The sequence below is a fragment of the Portunus trituberculatus genome, chromosome 23 (assembly GCF_017591435.1).
Source record: "Portunus trituberculatus isolate SZX2019 chromosome 23, ASM1759143v1, whole genome shotgun sequence".
NCBI lineage: Eukaryota > Metazoa > Arthropoda > Malacostraca > Decapoda > Portunidae > Portunus > Portunus trituberculatus.
The window spans coordinates 10903159-10913364 of NC_059277.1; the positions used below are offsets into that span (position 1 = coordinate 10903159).

A 10206-nucleotide genomic window follows, 5' to 3' on the forward strand; every position below is an offset into this window, starting at 1 on the left:
TTTGTCGAGTGGTTTAAAGTTACCTACATGTCACCATGATACCCAGGTTCTAGGTCAGGGGTTCTCAAAGTGGTCGATATCGACCCCCAGGGGTCGATGGGACCATCCAAGGGGTCGATGAATATCCAGGGGATCGAAAGGGAGTCGATGAATAATCGAAGAGTCAGTAAATGGTACTGCTGGAGTCGAAGGGACCTTTGAAGCCCCCGACTAGAAATCCCAGATTATAATTTGTAAACATCTGAAGAATATCGGGCACCATTAAATAAAAAAAAAAAACATAATTTATTGATTTCAAACAATAGGAAATTTTAGCAGTGCTGGCAACACTACATTCAACCAATCTTCCTTGTCTCGATCTACTGGAAGGGTCCGTACAGGAAGCATTCCTGTCTCTGTCCTGTACTGAGTGAGCGAGGATGAGACACATCTCGCTGTCTCATGGCTCGATTCAGTGTACTCTTAGCTCCCGTAACTGGTCCGTGAATTGATTATTGTGACGCATTGAAAATTGTGTGTAATAGACATAATGGCTGCTGTAGCTGCTAAGAAGAAATGCCGCCAGTATTCTCAGGAATGACACCATGCCATTATGTCTCTTGTGTGAAAAGACTTTCAGTAATGATGCCATGAAACCTGCAAAGATGAAGGACCACCTTGAAAGAGTTCACTCTGATAAGAAACACAAAGACCTTGACTATTTCAAGACACTGAAAGAAAAACTCAAGGGTCGATCAAGTATCAAGACCTTTTTCAAAGCCCCCGCCAGTGCTGATACTGAAGGAGGTTTAAAAGCCTCATACAACATCTCCTCATGATAGCAAAGAAAGGAAAGGCACACACTATTGGTGAAGAACTCATAATCCCAGCCATTAAAGAAGTTATAGAAACTGTTATGAAGAAGGATTCAGCTCTGTTTTGAAAAATTTGCCATTAAGTAACAGTACAGTGCAAAGAAGAATTGATGAAATGGCAGATAATGTTGAAAAACCTTGGTGTCTGAACTTCAGGATAGTAAGTTGTCTCTACAACTTGATGAATCAACTTTTGGCAGCTCTAATCTTCTCATGGAATATGTGAGGTATTACAGTCAGTCAAAAGGACATAATTGATGAATTTTTGTTTGCTAAATATCTCACAGCTGATGCCAAAGGTGAAACAATTTTACGATGTGTGCAGCAGTATTTTGAAAAGCACAACATACCTCTCAGTAATATTACTGCAGTGGCTACTGATGGTGCACCAGCAATGATTGGCCGGTACAGAGGATTTGCAAGCCTACTCAAAGAAAAAGTGCCTAATATACGTGTACACTGTGTACTGCACAGGCAACATCTTGTAGAAGAAACTCAGTGGTGAACTGCATGATGCCTTGAAAGTGTGCATCAGGGCAATTAACAAAATCAAGGCACATCCACTTAACTCGCGATTGTTTGCACTGCTGTGCGAAGAGAATGATGACATGTTTAACCAATTGCTCCTGCACACTGATGTAAGGTGGCTGTCTAGAGGTCACAGCTACAAAGACTTGTTGACTTGTAACAGCTCAACTCTTCAGTTCCTGGCAGACGTGGACTCATCTCTATGTGAAGAGTTGAAAAATGCAAAATGCCCTTTTCTATTTGGCAGACCTCTATTCTAAATTTAATGAGACACAAAACGCCTGCAGGGTAAAGATGTTACCATCATTCAGGCCAGGACAGTTCTACTGGGATTCCAAGGCAAGCTTAGCTTGTTCAGAGCTTCACTGGCCCGTAGAGATTTTCAGTATTTTCAAACTTACAACAGGTACAAAGTGAAAAATTTCTGATGGTGACCTAGAAACATACATAACTCATCTGGAGAATTTAATTGAAGACTTTAAAGTGCGCTTTGAAGACCTGGAGAAAATGAATGTGCCTGAATGGATCCTAACACCGTTTGATGTTGAGATAGGGAATGCAGACATTCCATTACACTTGAAGGAAGAATTCATTGACATGACTGTGGACCTGGAAGCAAGTGCCTTGTTCAGAAGAAAAGGCCTCCATGAATTCTGGATCAACGAGAACAATTGAAATATCCTCAGCTTTGTGCAGTGGTTGAGCCATTTTTACTTGCTTTCCCAAGTTCATACATGGTTGAAGCTGGTTTCAGTCATGCAAATGCAGTCTTAACAAAGCAGAGGAACAGACTAAGCTTGGAAGAACGAGGCGACCCACGGCTGAAGCTCACCAATGCAACCTAAAATCAGCATCCTTGTTGAGGCCCATCAGGCACATCCTTCACATTAATGATGTCAACACTGAAGGAGGAAAAGGTATGTTGCACTGAGAATTAAGTTGCATATACTGACACTTCGACATATTTTCATACTGTGTTTAACGATTTTATAATAGGTACTGCATGTCAACTACTACTACTACTACTACTACTACTACTACTACTACTACTACTACTACTACTACTACTACTACTACTACTACTACTACTTCTACTACTACTACTACTATTGCTTTTGACATTGGTATTTTTTTTTTTTTCTTTAATTTAAAGCTAGGGGGTCGATGAAAATTTTGAAATCTCACTGGGGGGTCGACGAGTTAAAAAGTTTGAGAACCCCTGTTCTAGGTGGTTACACCCAAGATGAGCTTCGGGGGTGATATGGGCCCTAATATAGGTACCACTATAAATAAAATTGCCTGCTCCACTAATGGGCGGAAGCTGAACAACGCTTCCCATACACTCTTCAAGTGTGCCTACAGGCGCTATAGGCCTTACCGTAAAAAAAAAAAAGAAAAAAAGTAAATACAACAAGGTAAATACACACACACAATAATAAAAAAATAATTAAAGGTTCAATAAATGAAGGGAAAGTTCCACTGGAGTGGAAGAGAGCCAACGTAATACCAATATTTAAAGGAGGAAAGGCAACTGAACCACTAAACTACAGACCAGTGTCACTTACAAGTGTTGTAGGGAAGTTATGTGAAATAGTTATCAAAGAAAATGGGTTCAATTTCTAGAAGAGGAGCAAGTCATATCAAACAGACAATTTGGGTTCAGGACAGGGCGGTCATGTGTATCAAACTTATTAAACTTCTACTCCAGGTTTATTGCAGGACTTGAAAACAGATGAACGGCTTGACACAGTATACCTGGACATTAAAAAGGCATTTGATAAAGTCCCTCACGGAAGACTTCTTTGGGAACTAGAGAACATAGGAGGACTGCGTGGAACTTTGCTTGAATGGACAAGAGATTATTTGAAGGATAGAGAAATGAGAACTGTAATCAGAGATACATACTTATCTTGGATTAGATTAGAATAACTAGCGAAGTGCCACAAGGGTAAGTGTTAGCCCCCATTATATTTCAAGTTTATGTAAATTACATTCACATTGGGGTAAACAGCTATATGAATTTATTCGCTGATGATGCAAGTTGCTAAAAGTTATCAAAACCAGAGAGGACTGTATACTGTTACAGGAAGATTTAAATAAGATCTATGAATGGAGCAAGAATTGGAAATTGGAGTTTAATGCCAAGAAATGTCACATAATGGAACTAGGAAAGAGTAAGAAAAGACCAGTATGGAACTATCTGATGGGAGACGAGCAAATAACGAAGACTAAAGAGGAAAAAGATCTTGGAGTGATCATACAAGAAAATCTGAGCCTTGATAAACACATAAATAAAATATTTGGACTATCATATAGGATGTTGACTAATATAAGAGTGGCATTTCATTACATGGATAAAGATATAATGAAAAAAATCATCACAAGCATGATACGCCCAAGGCTGGAATATGCAGCAATGGTATGGTCTCCGAGTTCTAAAAAAGATACAAGAAAACTGGAAAGGATACAAAAGATTGCTACAAAGATGGATGCCGGAATTAAAGGACCTCACAAATGAACGATTGAAGGAAATGGGACTGCCAACCTTACAAGATAGAAGAGAATGCGGGAACCTAATAACATTGTATAGCATTACCTGTTTCATACGGCTTAGGAATAGAGTCTGGACTTTGTCCTGATCGCAGAAATAGAAAATAACTAATCCCTCAACAACTCAACTGGTATATAAGGCAAGCGAGGGTTACAAAGAAAACACACTATTGGAAGCCTCCCTTTAACCCTCCCCATCCCCATCTGCCTGCGCAGGCGACCACCATGCCATTCTCTTTTCTGCGATTGGAGAGTATGGATGTCTTGTCCCTGAATCGCTTAGTTTTTTCCAGCTTCTTCTGGAGATTTCTCATGATGGAAGGTGCTTCTTCTGGCAAGGAACAGTCACCCTCACAGTGGAGCAGGAGGTTCTGCATTGGCAAGGGCTGTACCAGGCAGATAAGTAGTGAGTCCCTAGATCCTCATAACAGCTGTGTTAAGTGCAGGGGCGGCGTGTGTACTCCTGACAGCAGGTGTGACGATTGCAAGGAGTGGCAGGAAGACACGGTGCTTACGGCTTACAAGTACCAGCACAGCTTAGGGATCCAATGTAAGTCTTTCACCAAGAGGCGTTCGTCTTCACTACACTCGTCTGCCACGCCTCCTGGTAAGCAGGTAATCGGTAGTTTTGTGCAAGATGAGGAGTATCGGGATTGCTCTGTGCTCTCCCCACATTCCAGCGTGGACCTGGGTCTTCTGCTTCACAGGTAGTTGCCCCCCATCCTGCAGGTGTGCAGGAACAGCTTACTAGTGTGCTTTCTATCATGTTGCAGTTTGCTAGTTTTCTGGGGCTGTCTGATACTGCTCAGCCCATATGTCTGAAGGATATAGTGAAGGAAGTGGTTGAGGAGACAGTGGTTAGGGAGATCCTAACTTTGTTTCGGTTTCAGCCCCCCCACTGTCAATTGCGGTCACGTCTGGCGCCCCACCTTCCCCCGATGCTCCTCTGCTCATAGATAAGAGTCAAGTCGGTGTGGCCGGTGAGGGATGGTTGGCAGTGGGTGTTACCCTGCATCCCCCCTCTAGCTTAGTTAACCTAGATAGGTTGGCAGATGCCATGCCTCAGGTTAACTCCGGTTCTGGCCACAAGCGGCAAAGGAAGGAACCAAAAGACCTGAAGGGCAGGATCAAGCGTCCCGTCTCCAAGACCCTGCACACAGTGAACGGGTAAGGGTGTCTGAGGTTGCTCCCACGGTCCCTGCTACCAATGCTCCTCAACCCCTCCTCCCCCATTCACCACCGAGAATCCCTTCCTCTGCTCGCTATCATGCAGCCTCAGAAGCTTGGCAGGTTGCCCAGCATGGTTCAGTGACTTCCTATGATGAACCAAGGCCCCTGGATTCTCATGAGAGTTGGTTGGGAGACGAAGTGAGCTCGCCACAACCACTTTGCAACGCATGGCAAGGATCAGATGGGCGTTCACAGGTCTCATCGGCTGGGAAGGACGAGCAGCAAACAGAACGGAACTCCTAAGACTTTCTCACACTGGCAAACTTTGTGTACGGCCAGTTCCCGGAGTCTAAGGGTGTGCGCGAAGACTTCCGTGAGCACTCCCCAGGCCCAGACTAAGAGGATTTCCTGCAGCAGAAAGGGAGGGACTCGTTCACACCCTTCCGGTGGTCTCGACCTCTCCTGAACTCGGCCCAGTTCGTGGACAGCTGTGTCTCTGATCGCCTGCATGCTGGGTCCTCAGCTACACTTCCTTACACGTGACGAGGCAAGCGGAAGGCGTACATAGTCAGTGATGACGACCAGAAGGGGAAGGGGTCAGTCGTCAATCCCTCCTTGGCGCCCTTCCTTCCTCGGAATTCCTTGGACGTTTGCCCCCCTTGCTCTGGCTCAGACTTGCTCCACTTACAGGAAGCGGTGCACGGGATACGGTAGATCCAGAATTTCAAATTCTGGGTTTTCGTTTTCGGAGCTTTCTTTAGGCTGGTGAGATTGGGTGATTCGGTACCCAACAGAGACTCTCTGATGGCACAGGCGGTCTCCAGCATGCAGCAGGCCTTGCAGAGCGCCTCAAGGGAGACTACCATGGTGCTGTCCAATATTTTGACCTTTAGGAGACAAGCGGTGTTGAAGACTCTCCCCTCCTCCTTCTCAGTCTCCAATAAGCGCTCCCTCCTTCAGTCTTCCTCTTTGAGGAAGAGAAGGTGATGCAGGCAGAGAGGCACTCTAAGACACAGGCCACCAAGTCCTTTCAAGAAGCTGCTGTGGCCGCTCTCAGGAAACGCCCACAACCACCTGCTTCATCTTTGTCTGTTCATCCTGCTAACAGGCCTTCTACTTCAGGTTATAGACCATCTCAAAGACAGCCTGCTTTGTTCTCTAAGCCGAGCCGTCCTGTTTCATCTCTTGCGCAGCGGGGACGTCACACCGCTGGCCCGAGCAAGTCGGGTTTTCGAAATAGGAGCCTCCTCCTTTGACCTCACAAGTGGCAGCTTGTCTCTCACAGAATTGGGAGGTATGGCAAGACGAAGGGGCAGAACCTTGGATTGTGGAGTTACTCAGGAAAGGTTATCGCATTCCCTTCATCAGTCGTCCTCCACTGTCAAATTTCCCAATTCACTTTGGGAATTATTCTCCCAACTCAGTGAGAGGCAGGGCCTTGGAAGAGGAAGTACAATCTCTACTAAGGAAAGGCGCGGTAGAGTCGGCGTCCCCGGGCCCCGGGTTCTACAGTCGGGTTTTCATTGTACCCAAAGCCACGGGCGGGTTTCGTCCCATCATAGATCTCTCACTCTTAAATCAGTTCATCCACAAGACCAAGTTCCGCATGGAGACCTGTACATCGGTGATGGCGGCAGTCCGGAAAGGAGATTGGATGCTGTCGGTCGATCTGCAAGACGCATACTTTCAGATTCCAATCCATCAGGACAGCAGGAAATATCTGCACTTTGTCTGGGGAGATCAGTCCCTTCAGTTCAGAGTCTTGTGTTTCGGTCTGTCGACAGCGCCGCAGGTCTTTACGAGAGTGATGGCTCTAGTTTCAGCGGTTTTACATCGCCAGGCTGATCCGGTACTTAGACGACTGGCTTCTACTAGCGTCCTCCAAACAAGAAGCACTGACGTCAAGGGCAGCACTCCTACATCTGTGCGAGGCTCTCAACATTTCCATCAATCGGGGCAAGTCGGAGCTCGAACCAACACAGACGATCAACTTTCTAGGGATGGAGATTCACTCAACGATTTTGAAGGTTTTCGTATCACAGGACAGTCACTCGGTTGCTGGAGACCATCGAGTACTGTGGGAGTTGGCCTTGCCTACCAGCACAAGTGTGGCTTGTCCTACTCGGCCATCTGTCGTCCCTGACACAGCTAGTCCCAGGAGGGCGACGCAGGATGAGAAGCCTTCAGTTCCAGTTGTCCAATTGCTGGGACAGGCGAATGAACACCAGTTCTCACCCAGTTCCCTTATCTCCTGCTGTTCTGGAAGACCTACAGTGGTGGTCCGATGTGGGGAACCTACTTCAGGGTCACTCGCTGGAGATACAGAACCCAGAACTTTTTCTGTACACAGATGCTTCTCTAGAGGGATGGGGTGCCTCCATCCTAGACGGCGGCAAGTGGGACTTGGCCATTGCGGGATCAAGGGGAGCATATCACTCTTCTGGAGTTATGGGCGATAAGACTGGGTCTTCAGGCATTCGAGGAGGTCCTCCAGGGCAAGATGGTTGCCATTCTTTCAGACAACACTACGGCCATCTCTTACATCAAGAAAGCAGGGGGCACGAGATCTGCCAAGCTCAGTCAGGAAGCTCAGCAAACATTACTTTGGGCAGAGAACAAGAATGTCACCATCCTTACTCAGTTTGTCTGAGGGGAGAACAACGTGGTGGCAGACTGTCTCAGCAGGAAGAAACAGATAATTTCGACGGAATGGGTGCTGCACCAGCAGGTGTGCGACTGTCTCTGGAAACTCTGGGGTCAGCCGCTGGTGGACCTGTTCGCCACCTGCCTGAACTACAGGCTCCCCAACTTTGTGTCTCCTTTCCACGACCCGATGGTGGTGGCCACAGATGCGTTCCTCTTCTCCTGGGACAACATGGAGCTTTATGTGTTTCCTTCCTTCCATGTCATCCGGAGGGTGATCAACAAACTGCGCAGCTCAACAGGAACCAAGCTAGTGCTGATCGCCCCCTTCTGGCCTCAGAGAGAGTGGTTCACGATCTGGTGGAGCTGGCCATCACCAGTCCACGGAGGCTCCCCTTCTGGAAAGACCTGCTCCGTCAGCCACACTTCCACTGCTTCCACCGCAATCTCCGCGTGCTTCAGTTAGTCGGGTGGAGACTGTCGAGTGATTGCTCAGATTTCGGGGTTATTCCAGAAGGGTGGCGAAGGCAGTGGCAAACTCTAGATGGCATTCCACCATTATGAATTACCAGCACAAGTGGAAAAAGTTCCGGCAGTGGTGTCGTAGTACAGGCCACTCAGTCTCACACCCTTCCAGCCAGAAGCTGGCGGATTTTCTCCTCTACCTCCATGAGTCATGCCACTTGTCGGTCTCAGCGATTAAGGGCTATAAGGCCATGCTCAATGGTATTTTCTCTCTAAAGGGCTATAACCTCTCAGATGACCCTGTCCTGAGGAACCTCATTCAATTCTTTGACGCACAGGTTCCCAGACGGACTATCCTACCCCCGTCATGGAATCTGGATGTGGTTTTGAAGGCTCTTACGTTGGCACCTTTCGAACCTTTGAGAAGTTCTTCGTTCAGGAATCTCACCAAGAAGATGCTTTTCCTGGTCTCTTTAGCTACGGCTAAGAGAGTTAGTGAATTACAGGCCCTGTCCCATAGGTTGGTTTGCCAGGGAGATGATCTGCTACTCTCTTACCTTCCAGAGGTTTGTAGCAAAGATGGAGACGGCCTCGAATCCTCTCCCAAGGGAATTTCGACTTAAGAATCTGGCAGTCGCGGTGGGCCGTGATGATGAAGAACGCGTTCTTTGCCCAGTCCGAGCTTTACGCATCTTCACGGGGAGGCTGAAAGAGGTGACACCCAAACCCAGGAACCTCTTTGTCTCTCCATCGAACAGATCCAGACCCCTGTCACGGAATGGCTTGTCTTACCTCCTCTGTGAAACTATCCTGGAGTCGCATCGCTCTTTGCATGAAGACCTCATGATGCCACTTCGGGTGAAAGCTCATGACATTCGGGGTGTCGCCACTTCTATCAATCTGCTGCGCAACAAGTCTGTGGCAGCGATCTTGGATGCGGCCTCCTGGAAGACCCCTTCTGTGTTTGCTAAACACTACCTACGGGATGTAGAGCGATCAGAGGGTGACACGTTTTCCCTAGGTGCGATAGTGGCAGCGGGCGACGTCGTCCACTAAGGAGGGTTACATAAGGACATGCCCGCTCCTGCACTTAACCATGTCCAGCAAGGTTATGAGGTGATAGGTGTCAGCTACGGGTACCCTGCCATGCGCCTCCTACACCACGGCTCCCCACTTATGCTGTAAGTATGAGGGGCTCTTCCGATCCAGGCTAGTGCTGTCATATTTTGGGGGTTTATTCCTTGAGGCATGCTCCCTCCTCCTTTCAATGTGGGAATCTTCCTAAGTCATATGAAACAGGTAATGCGACAAATTATTTTTCATATATAAAAAATATTTTCGCATACTTACCTGTTTCATATGACTCACACCCCTCCTCCCGCTGCATGTTTTTTCTTTGTTTTGTTTCCTAGCAGAAAAGGAATGGCATGGTGGCTGCCTGCACAGGTGGATGGGGGATGGGGGAGGGGGAATGGGGAGGCTTCCCGTTTTCTTTGTAACCCCTCTATCTCCTTGCGTACCAATCGAGTTGTTGAGGGGTTAGTTATTTTCTATTTCTGCGATCAGGACAAAGTCCAGACTCTATTCCTAAGTCATATGAAACAGGTAAGTATGCGAAAATATTTTTATTTCCTTCCAAAGCCTTTTTATTTATTTATTTATTTTTTTGATTGGAAAACTCCCTTGTGCAGGATGTGAAGGGACAGAGATCATGTGCTTACTGAAGAACAAGGAGCATTGTGTGCCACCCAGCAGGGTGTGTGATGGAGTGTCTGAGTGTGATAATGGGAGAGATGAAATGCTGTGCTTCAGACTGGCACAGTTAGGAGAGGACACAGTAAGTATAGCGTCTAGATTTTGTATTCCCGTATCTATTAATGTAACTGTACAGGGGCACTTATTTTTACTGCCACCACTGTACTGTTACCTGGCATGATTGTACTAGTCCCATGTACCAGGTACAGACCGTTTACCCTATCTTTCTGGAACAAGTCAA

The 10206-nt window shown here is 46.8% G+C and overlaps 1 pseudogene; it reads left to right on the forward strand.

The window, feature by feature from the left end:
• The first annotated feature begins 584 nt into the window (after positions 1–584).
• Positions 585–2057, forward strand: LOC123507619 (annotated as a pseudogene).
• The last annotated feature ends 8149 nt before the right edge of the window (positions 2058–10206 follow it).